This window comes from Sciurus carolinensis, chromosome 2 (assembly GCF_902686445.1).
Source record: "Sciurus carolinensis chromosome 2, mSciCar1.2, whole genome shotgun sequence".
NCBI classification, from domain to species: domain Eukaryota; kingdom Metazoa; phylum Chordata; class Mammalia; order Rodentia; family Sciuridae; genus Sciurus; species Sciurus carolinensis.
Window position 1 is genome coordinate 77,269,254 of NC_062214.1, and position 11,220 is coordinate 77,280,473.

Below are 11,220 nucleotides of genomic sequence, written 5' to 3' on the forward strand. Positions count from 1 at the left end.
CTACCCTCTTACTTTCCTACAATTTTCTCCAAAAAGTTAGTTTTTCCTTTCCATGAAATATTTTTCATAAAGTCAAAAGGATATGATTCAATAATTCCACTTCTACGGCTGGGGAGATAGCTCAGTTGGTAGAGTGCTTGCCTTGTAAGCACAAGGCCCTGGGTTCGATCCCCAGTACTGCAAAAAAAAAAAAAAAAAAAAATTCCACTTCTAGGTATATACTCAAAAGCACTGAAAGCAGGGACTCAAACAGATAGTTGAACACCAGTGTTCAGAGCAGGACTGTTCCCAATAGCAAAACGTAGAAGCAACCCAGGTGTCCATCAGCAGATAAATGGAGGAACAAAATGTGTTCTAGACACTAAAGGAAAAATATTGTATTATTTCACTTACCTGTGATATCTTACAGTCAAATTCATAGAGACAGGAAGTAGAAGAGTAGTTACAGGGGCTGAGGTCTGGAAGATGGGGAGTCAGTTTAGTAGGTACCGAATTTCATTTTGTGATGATGAAAATGTTCTGGAGGTGATGGCCACACAATGTGAATGTGCTTAATGCCACTGAACTGCACACTTGACAGTGGCTAATGTGGTATATAATGTCACAAAAAAGTCAAATGACTTTTCTACTCAAAAGTTTTACTAAAACTTAGTATTAGCAGGTCTCTGTGCTATGAATCCCACATCTACCTCATTAAAGTGCAATGCATTCTAGCAACCCTCAAGGCAGGCCTCAGTTAGGAACCTTCCTTCTATGCCTGACGGCACTGATAATTGTTTTGTTTACTTTTCACTTGGAAGGTTTGAACAGGTGTTCAAATACTAGGCAAACCAAGTCTCAGTGTAAACTTCTTTTCCGTTCATAATTTCAGGGGCAAATGTAAGTCCAGGAATAGATTTTCATTTCTTGAGGCCGAAGGCCGGTATAAGAACTCTGAGATTTCCTGCACTGCCACAAGGGTTTCTCCAAAAGCAGTTTCTTTGTTGTTATTTTTGCGTGGGGCATCATTGCATGGCAGAAGAGGAAGTCCCGCTCTCTGGTATCTTTCACATGAGTGTCAATAAGAGATTACATGTTAGATGCATGTTGTCCACTCACCTGGGAAGCCATAGAAGTGCATGCTTCTGTAAACTGCATTCATTAAATTCTCTCACCACAGTTTCAGGTCCACCTCTGTCACTTGTTGCAGTGAAGCCAGAACCTGGAATACAAAGCCCATCTGTCTACACAGGCTTCATGGTTTCCAGTGCTGAACATCTTGGGAGAGATCTATCTCCTCCCAAGTGTCCAACAAGAAACTTCTGCCAAATGTCATGGTATGGAATGAGAAAGATGGAGCACAGATGCAGATTTCTTTCATCTTCCATATGGTTCATCCTCCATGCAGGTGGCAGCTACTTCAGTTTTAATGGACACTGGAAATTCCTGGAAGATGTTCTTCTTACTCTTATCCCTTATGTGCCAGACTGAGCTTCTTCAAGGGAGAGAAGTAGTCTGGGGTTAGGTGATGGAGAGAGTGATAGTATGAGGGATTGGGGAGGGGTATATGTAAAGGGAATGAAGGGAACTGGTGGTCTTGAATGGCACAGACTGTAGGGTCAGAATGGAAGCAGAGGCACCATTTAGGGGGTTATGCATTTTTCAGGCAAGAGATGATGGTGGTTTGGACAAGAATTGGTAGCAGTGGAAGTGGTGAGATTTGGTACATATTTCAAAGATAGACATACTTATAGATGAGTTGTGGGGTGCGACATGAATAGAGAAGACACGTAAGTGTTCCAAATGTTTTAGATTGGATGGAATGTACAGCCTTTCCTGAGATGAAGAATGCCACAGAAGGAAGAGGTTAGGGAACAGGTGGGAAATCAAAAGATTGATTTGGATATATTAAGTTTGAAATACCCATTATATATTTAAAAAGAGATGGTTAGATAAGGCAGTTGGTTATATAAGCCTGGAGTTGGAGGAAAGGCAATGCTGGAGATGCAGATTGGATGGGAAGAAGAAACCCCACTCCAGACCTACTACATCTTCATTGGTGGGAGTCAGAAGACAATCTAGAACTTTCTTCAACACTCCCACTTCAGCATTGGCCATTCATGCTTTCCAAGGGACGATTTGAGTGAAATGGTTGAGATAAAGGGCTGTCTGGAGTGTGCTCAATGGAGAATGAAATGGGAGGCAATGAGGACAAAAAAGTACAGGAAAATCTTGTGACGAGTAGAAAAACATGGTGGTGGTAGCTATTGGGGAATGGAAGCAATGGAGGTTTTTCTTTTCTGTTTATAATGAGAAGAATTCAAAAATGTTTATCTTGCTGATGGGGATGTTACAATAGTGAGGAGCAAATTTTGGTCTAGTAGACTTTGTATAAATAATTGCAGGAGCAAGTCCTGAGCAAAAAGTTGGAGGATCAAGTGCCTTCACTATTTGGGGGTGTAGGAGCAGGAAAGCAATGCCAAGGACAGTTCCACCAGGGCCACATGGTATTGTATCTCCAGGAAAGTACAGTTCTATCAACCAAATGGGACAGAAGGGAGAAACAGCTGGAGCTCACTCACTGTACATTCAACTCACTGTAGCCACTAATCACCATGTCTATTAGGAATAGTGTTTTTATCTCAAGGACCTTTTGTCCTCTTTCAATATTTTCCTCAGTAGAGCCAAAGGTTGTTCTCCTGATGGCACCTAGTTGAGGAAATACATTTGCATGAAACTTTTCAGTCAGAAATGATAAAAACAAGAATTTATTGGAAGGAGTCTGAAATGTTTCTGAACCTAATATGGAATAGAACAATTTGAAACAAGGAATTGTAGACCACTAGGACTCTCTCCCCATCTGTCATCTCTTCTCCTTTCTGCATATGGGTTTCATTGACTTTTATCAACTTCCTTCCCAAAGTGAGAAATGCAACCACTAAAACTCTTGGGTCCCATGTCTAGAACTTGCATGCTAACAGAACTGAATTATTCCTGTTGAGTCTCTTATTCGATTTTGTATCAATATAACAAAATAACTGACACTAGTGATATATAAAGAAAAGAGATTCATTTGGCTCAAGATACTGGTGGTTAGAAATTCCAAATAACACAGTGCTGGCATCCTGTCAGGCCTCTTGGTTGTGTTTTAATATGAAAGAGAAGCGGAAAGGGTACTGGCCACCTGCAAAAAGGGCACGAATTCAAGCAAGGAAGCAAGAGACTGGGAGGGGCAGGTTTGCTCTTTTTACAGCAATTTGCTCTTATGGGAAATACCTCACTCCTACCAAATTTGACCCACTCCCGTAAAGTAGTATTCATCCGGTCTTAAGGTGGAACCTCCCATGACTGGATTACCTTCCACTGGCCCCCATATCTTCAAGGTCCCACCATCTTTCAATAGTGCCACATTAGAGACCAAGTTTTCAGCACATGGACCCTGGGGTGCAAACCACATCAAACCATAGCATTAAGTAATCAAAATAAAAAATCTTGAGGAGGACTCTGATCATGTCTGTTCAGGTCAGATACCTACTCCTGGACAATCAAATATAATCAGTATTCTGGAAGATTTTGTAGTAAATTTGATTCCCCCAGTCAGAACCTTGAAGTTAGAGTTGGAGAGTGGAAAATTTATTAGAAAAAGAGAAGTGCTGTTTCTATATGAAGGGAAGTCTGCAGGGCAGACAAACAATAGATGCCCACTACAATAACCAGATCAGGAAAGATCCATTTTTTTTCTTTACCCATTGGAGGGACTTTCTTGGTAGCTGGTGTAATATTTGGGATTATTCAGCAAATATTCACGCCCCTTTCACTAAAAGATTGACACTGTGATTTCTTTGGTCCAAGAGAATGTAAATAGATGTGACAAGCAGAGGCCTGACATGAGCTTTTGTGGTTGGGTTCTCACTGTTGTGCTTTTGCCATATCCATGAAAAAACTGTGTTCCATACATGCCTAGGAGAGAGAGACATGGGACAGAGCAGCTGAGCCGAACTGCAGTTCTGGAGCTTGAAGTAAAACTGCCCCCACCATTTATCTACATGCAAATACTGAATAATTATTTTTATGTGGTGCTGAGTTTCTGGGGAATTTTATTAGGCAACATTATTATAGTCATAGTCAATTGGCATGCTTTGTCATTTATTTATGACATAGCATCTAAATATGTTTATACAGAAAGTATATATGAATGTGTAAGCTAGAGAGACAAAAAGGGAAAAAATGGATCTCATGAAAATAGAAGGGAGATCAGTAGAGTAGGGAAGAGGTTGGTGAGGGAAGGAAAGAGGGAACAGAAAGGGGAGGTACTCAGCAAGGAAACTGACCAAATTATGTTATGTGCACATATTAATATATCACAACAAATCCCACTATTTTGTATAATTATAATATACCAATAAAAAACCCTGGGTTTCATGTTTATATCAGTTTTATTCATAATAGGCCCAAATTGTGAAAACTCAAATGTCCATCAACAGGAGAATGAATAAACAAATTATGGCATACCTACACAATGGAATATTATATTACTTGGTTATAAAGAGGAACACACTCTACTCAGCAACATGGATGAATATAAAAATCATTATGCCAAGTAAAATACACTAGGCATAAAAGAGTATGTACTGGTTGGTTTCATTTATATGAAATTCTAGGATAGGAAAAACTGCTACTAATCTCTTGTGATGACAGGCAAATCAATGCTTGTATGTGGCCAGTGGGTAGTAAGGGATCTACTGCAAAGGGGTGTGAAGAAATACTCTGAAATGGTGGAAATGTTTCTGTCTTCATAGGGATGTTTAAATTTGTATTTACATTTATCAAAACTCATTGAAGTACACTCTAAAAGGTGGTGGATTTTATTTTTAGAAATTATGTCTCAACGAAGTTGATTTTTAAAACATCTGTTATTTTAGACTTTAGTGTCTCCAGGAACCAATCCACTAGTAATAGTACTTTCCAATAACTTCCCACGATGCAGATCTAACCACATTATTCTCCTGCTTAAAATCCTTTTAATGGGGGCTGGGGAGATAGCTCAGTTGGTAGAGTGCTTGCCTTGCAAGCACAAGGCCCTGGGTTCAAGCACCACACACACACAAAAAAAAGATCCTTCTAATGGTCCTCTTATCTTTCAGAATCAGTTCCAAACTCAACCTAGTATACAAGGCTGCTGTACCCTGAATTCTGCTCACCTCTCATAACTTATCCACACCCTAGACTATATTTCAGTCTTACCGGAAGCATCTTCTTGCAACACACTTGTGTATATTTACAATACTGTGCTCCTTGCCTGGTGACAGTTTTTCTGTCCCTAAGAACCAGCTTATATGGCAGCCTTTTCTGGGAACAGCTCTGTTTCCTCTAGGCTGAACTTTCCTGTCATTTCATATTGTGGTCCTTGACATTCTGCACCTGAATTTTCTGGTATTTTGTGCGACACCCTGTTACACTGTGAGTTCTGTGTTAATGACACAAAACTCCTGTATACATAGCCCTTGGTCCAGGTCAGGGTCTGGCATGTGGCCAGTGCACAGTAAACTTAGTTGAACAATTAACTGAATGATTGACTCTTAGTTCTCTGTACTTTGCTCCTGGGTGTGTTCTGAGGCCTTGACTTTTTAGAGTTGCCCTCCAGGGGCCCAGTTTCACTTGCTGTCACTGAGTACTTCTGCTTCTTGGGTATGCTGAATCTTTTGCCATGCCATTCAGGGCAGTGGAAAGTCCAAGGCCCTCTGCCCCCGTCTTGATTCTCCTATTCAAATAGGCTTTCCTTTGTACTTCCCCACAGATGACATTTGGGGAAAGAAGAAAATTTTGCTTTTGCTTTGTTCAGTAAAACTTAACAGAAAAGATAATGTTGTGTTGTCCATAGGATCAGCCTGATTATGAAGCAGGCCACTTATAAAATATTCACCATCACAGACAATGATAAGAACAGAATCCAGTCAATGTTTATCATGTGCTTTGCATGTACCAGTCTTTGGACCTGGTCTTCTAGAAGAATCAGAGAGAAGTAGCACTATTGTCTTCTGGAGAACTGGCAATCTGGAGCCAGCTGAGCCAGCACAGTAGCTGCAGTATGAGACCTGCTATCATGCAGGCACAGAGGCCTGTGGGAGCACTCACTGAGACATTGTTCCCACTAGGGTGAATAGTGAATAGGGAAGGTTTTATCTGACAGGGAATTGAAGATGAACAAGATTTGGAGACAGAGAAACAAAAGGGAAAAGCCATTTTCGTTAGAGAAAAGAAGAATAAATTGCTGGCACCAGGAAACCTACTGGCACCAGGAAAACACGTGGCAGTGTCAGGGCAGGTACTGCAGGGGATGGGAGTAGGGTGTAGGTTGACTTGGGAGGCTGAAGGCACACATACAGGTGTGCAAGAGGGGATGCAGAAGAACAGATTGGTGACATTGTTGCCTGTTGCACTGTCTATCTTATGTGGCACCATTCATAATTCTCACCTCTCTCCTAGCTCTTTTCTCCTTTCACCTCCCTTGTGGCCTCTATATCCTTAATTAAAACATTCTGCCCCACTAGCCAGGTTTCTTGGCTCTTCTCCCCCTGCCCTGCCTTTCAGCTCCCTTGGTTCACAGCTGGTTGCTCATTCCTGTACACCCTTAAACCTTGCTCCCACAACAAAAGGAAAATTAGGAGGAAATCATGCTCATTTGTTTTGCTTGTGGGATTCCCTAGAGATTAATCTCCTTAGAAACCAAGTTTCGGGCTGGGGATATAGCTCAGTTGGTAGAGTGCTTGCCTTGCAAGCACGAGGCCCTGGGTTCAATCCCCAGCACCACAAAAAAAAAAAAAAGTTTCTACCAGAAACCTTGTCACGTCAGGCCTCTGGCCATTCTTGATGGAGTTGGGGGTTGAGTTAACTTGTCTTCAGTGGGTTTTCAGACCATCAAGACTTTATCCCACAGGACCAGGAGAGATGATAGGGGACAAGCAGATGACTTCTTGAGCATATTTCCTAACTTCCCTTGGTATTTTCTGATGGTGTCACTTTAGAAGATCATTCTTTTCTCTACAGGAATTAGCCCTGGTCAGGGCCTTGGAATGGGGAAGTAGGCATGCTAAGTTCAGAGGAGCTAAAAAGCAAACCAGGGGTGGGAGTTCCCCTGAGCCACCTCCTCGGAAGCCGCCAAAAACCCAGCAAACTTCAGGTTCCACCTTTGTCAAAAAGGGAAGTTGACGTCAGTGGTCTCTGCCAGAGGTCACGCATCTAGTCTGGAGCTTTCATTTGTCTGGATACTCATCAGCCAGAGTGGCCTTAGGGTTCTACCCTCTTGTTCTCCATCACAACCTACCCTTGGGCAATCATTGTTCTCTGTTCACTGGTCAGAGCAGAACAGAGCCCTGACTGTTTGAATAATTTGAGCCAAAGCCCAGATACCATGCAACAGGCCCCAGTGAGTCCTCAGGTGAATCCCTAGGGCAGGCTCTATTGAGTCCTGCCCAAATGTCAGGATCATGATAAAAATACATGACTATTGTTTTAAACCAAGGAGATTTGAAGGGGTGGTTTGTCACAAAACAGTAGGAACTGGAACATGTATATGTAAGTGTGCAACTAGGCAGGCACATTGTGAACTCATGAGTTCACATGTATGTATGTGATAATGATCACAATAAAGTCCAAAGCACTTTACATGCGGAAGAAGTTAATTCATCATTAGGACTATACATATTCTTCTTGTTGTTATTCCCATGAAAGACATCAGCCTTTCCTTCAGACCTAGCCAGAACTTTGTGCTTCTTCAGTAGAAACTTCTGGACAACACAAGCATGGGTAAAATCTTGGTCAGGTCATAGGCTCTGTGTTTGCATGCATATGTGTATGTGTTTTGGGTAGGCATGTTGCCTACCCCTGAGCTACATTCTCACCCTCTAGACCATAGATATTTGTTAAGAATGGATGGATTTGGTAAATCATTTTCCATCCTCATCATGTCTCCAGCTGGTCTGCCCACCTCAGCTCTCATTAGATTAGGGTCATATATGTGCATTTCCTAGAACCTCAGTATTATTGTGGGGTCTCAAATTGGGCTCCATGACCTTTGGATGGAATTCCAGGGAAAGTTTCTGCATTTGAAGCTATTACAGTGACCTTTTCTAATTATTCCCATTGGCAGTTCCTTTGACTGCCTTTAATATAGTATAGTTTCTCTGAAACTGAAAGTTGTTTGTACCTGGTACACAGCACACCTTACTGTACACTTAATAGAGTAAAATGGAACCTATATGTTTTCCAGATCCTACACATTGACTTACTCAGAATGTACTTGGTTGGGGCGGGGGCAGGGGGACTCATTTTCATACAAAATTCTGCATTGTAGACTGAGCAGCTTAGGGAATGAAGACCCATAAGAAGACCCCTAGGATCCTGCATACTAGGTCCCAGTAAATACAGACTCAATTGCATTATCATTGAGGAAGGACATCCCCTAGTCTTCACACCTATTTCTTGGTCAGTTTCTTGCCTCTGACCCACATGTCTCTTCACCTTGCTCTGCTCTAGTCCTTTTGTACTTTATGTGCAAAAACATTTTTTTCCAAAGGACTTTGTCTTTCTCTCTCCCACCTATTCATGAATAGTGATTATTTGGAAACTCCCCTAAATAAATTAAAGTGGGCCACAATATTTAAGGATTTTAAAGTGACTCCTTTTTGCATCCAGAAGATGAGAAATATAAAGTCCTAACTGTAATTGAATCTAACTGTGATGTAAGGGCATTTCATTTGTTCAGAAAAGATCAAGTACTTGTCTTCCCCGGGTCCAGCCTTGGACACTGAGTGGAAAGAGAAAGAAGATAGAACCTGGCCTCAGAATGACAAATTGTAACTCTTAAGCCACATGCTTCTATTATTTTTTCAGAAATGCTCAGCCCCATGGAAATGTCTGTCATTTTGGTGGTTCCTATGATACTTAAAGATTTTTTTTTTTTTTTTTTTTTTTTTTTTTTGTGGTGCTGGGGATCAAACCCAGGGCCCTGTGCTTGCAAGGCAAGCACTTTACCAACTGAGCTATGTCCCCAGGCCCCTTAAAGATGTTTTGAGGTGAGAAAGCAACCTTCCCTTGGCTTGGTGCTCCTGTGGGCTAACAGGCATAGACCAGGAGGAATTTCCCAGGGGAAATTCTGGAGAGGTGACTTGCACATTCCTTTGTTCTATGTGGATCCCATATCAGTCTGGGTATTCTAAGAAGCAAATGCCATGAGGGGGTTAGATAGATGTATAAGAGATGTCTTTGTTGAGGACAATGCTTGTGAGGGAAAAAGGGAAAGGGGCAAAAGAAACTGGGGAGCTATTTGATAGCAACACAGGACTGATCAGTGTGAAGAAAAGAGAGAAGAAAGGCATGTGAGGTACGAAGAGTCTTAGACTGCAGTGCAGTATCAGAGTTTCCGCAAGCTGGTTGGGAGTCCTTGAACCAAAGTTACCTGTCAAAGTAGGCTGACTTATAGGAATGTGTCTCAGTATTCCTTCCTGCCTTGCTGTCATTGGCTGGGAACAGCTTGTGAGCCACGTGGCTTCAGTGCAAAGTCAGTAGTAGATTCAAAGCACAGCGACTGAACCCTTAGTCAATTATTCTCCCGCAGTCTGTTTGAGAGGTGCATTTTCATGACTGCCACAAGTCCCCATTAACGAGCATTCTAAGTAGCCCCTCTTTCCTCCTCCTTAGCTCTATGGTGATAGTTCAGGAATGTAAGTTATATCTGATTCCCCCCCACTGTTTTCAGCTGTTCATAGACACTGGTGCAAAGAAGAAAAGTCACTCCATGTATGAATGGTAGAGGGAAGAGAATTCAATTTTTCCAAGGACCATGAATTTTCTCCTTTTTCTCCAACCACTGACTCTTTGGCTCACAGCTGTCAGTCAGGAATGGTTCCCCACCTACCCCAAGTGTTTGGTTGTTGCCTTAATTGCTATGTTCTTGGGTGAGGAGACTTGAAATCCACCCCAAAGTCCTCAATGCTCTTTTTAGTCACAAATTTCACCATCTCTGCCAAGCTTTTCTCAGAACTGCTGCCAAAGCTAAATAAAATGACAGATTTGCTTTTCACTTCTAACTGAGCACTTATGAAGTTATGTACTTACTGGGTAAAGAGATGACTGGGAAGTCAAATTTCTTGTTAGTCAAAAAAAAAAAAAAAAGATGGGGAGCTAGCATTAAGTGCCTATAGTTTACCAGTCACGGTGATAGGTGTGTTACATCAATCATCTCTTTTAATTTCACCTCAACCCTCTGAGATCAGTGTGGATTGATTCCTTTTACAAATTAAACCCAGGGCCAGGACACATGATGTAGAAGGGAAGAAGGATTTAACCAGGACCAAATTCAGGTTCTCAGACTCTAAAGCCAGTATTCTTTCCACTTCCACAATCTCTGACCCATACATTGGTTAATTTACCTACTGAAAAATATGAATTAAGTAAGGCTTAAACCCAGACTTTGGTTTCTATTTATCAGAAATTCTAAGATAAATGGGGGATGAAAACCAAAAGAACTATCTTCTTCTTCCCTCCCCATGGCATACCAAAGTCTCAAGGGCAGTACTGCCCTAGTGACCTTCAGATGCCCTGTGCCCGGGCAGCCAGGCTGTTCATTCCATTCCAAATTCCCATTAATCTGGTTTACCTCCTGAGCTGCATATGAGACTTTTTTTGAGGTGAAATTCACTAACATAAAATAACCATTTGGTTATTTTATGAACAATTCAGTGACATTTGGAGTCACACAAAGTAAAGCTCTATACCCAGAAGCAGTTGTTCCCACCTCCCCTCAATCTCTGGCTACCACCCATTTGCTCTCAGATAGCAATATTATGAGATTTACCCGATAAATCCATTGTATATGGATTTACCTATTTTTCTTATTTCACACATGTAGAATCATATAATATGTGACTTTCTGCTTATTTTCTTTCACTTAGCATAAAGTTTTTGAGGTTCATCCATGTTGCTGTATGTATCAGTACTTTATGTTTAGGACTGAATAATATTCCATAACTTATTTATACATTCATCTGTTGATGAACATTTGGTATGTTTCTAATTTTCGGTTTTTATGAGTCACACTGCCATGATCATTGATGTATAGGTCTTTGGATACCTGTTCTCAATTCTTTTGGGTATATTCTGTAGGGGAGAGAGAGATCCCTCTACTTTCCCCTTAATTCCTATGTGCTCTCTTTGGTTGGTCTAGGAACCCAGTTACTATCA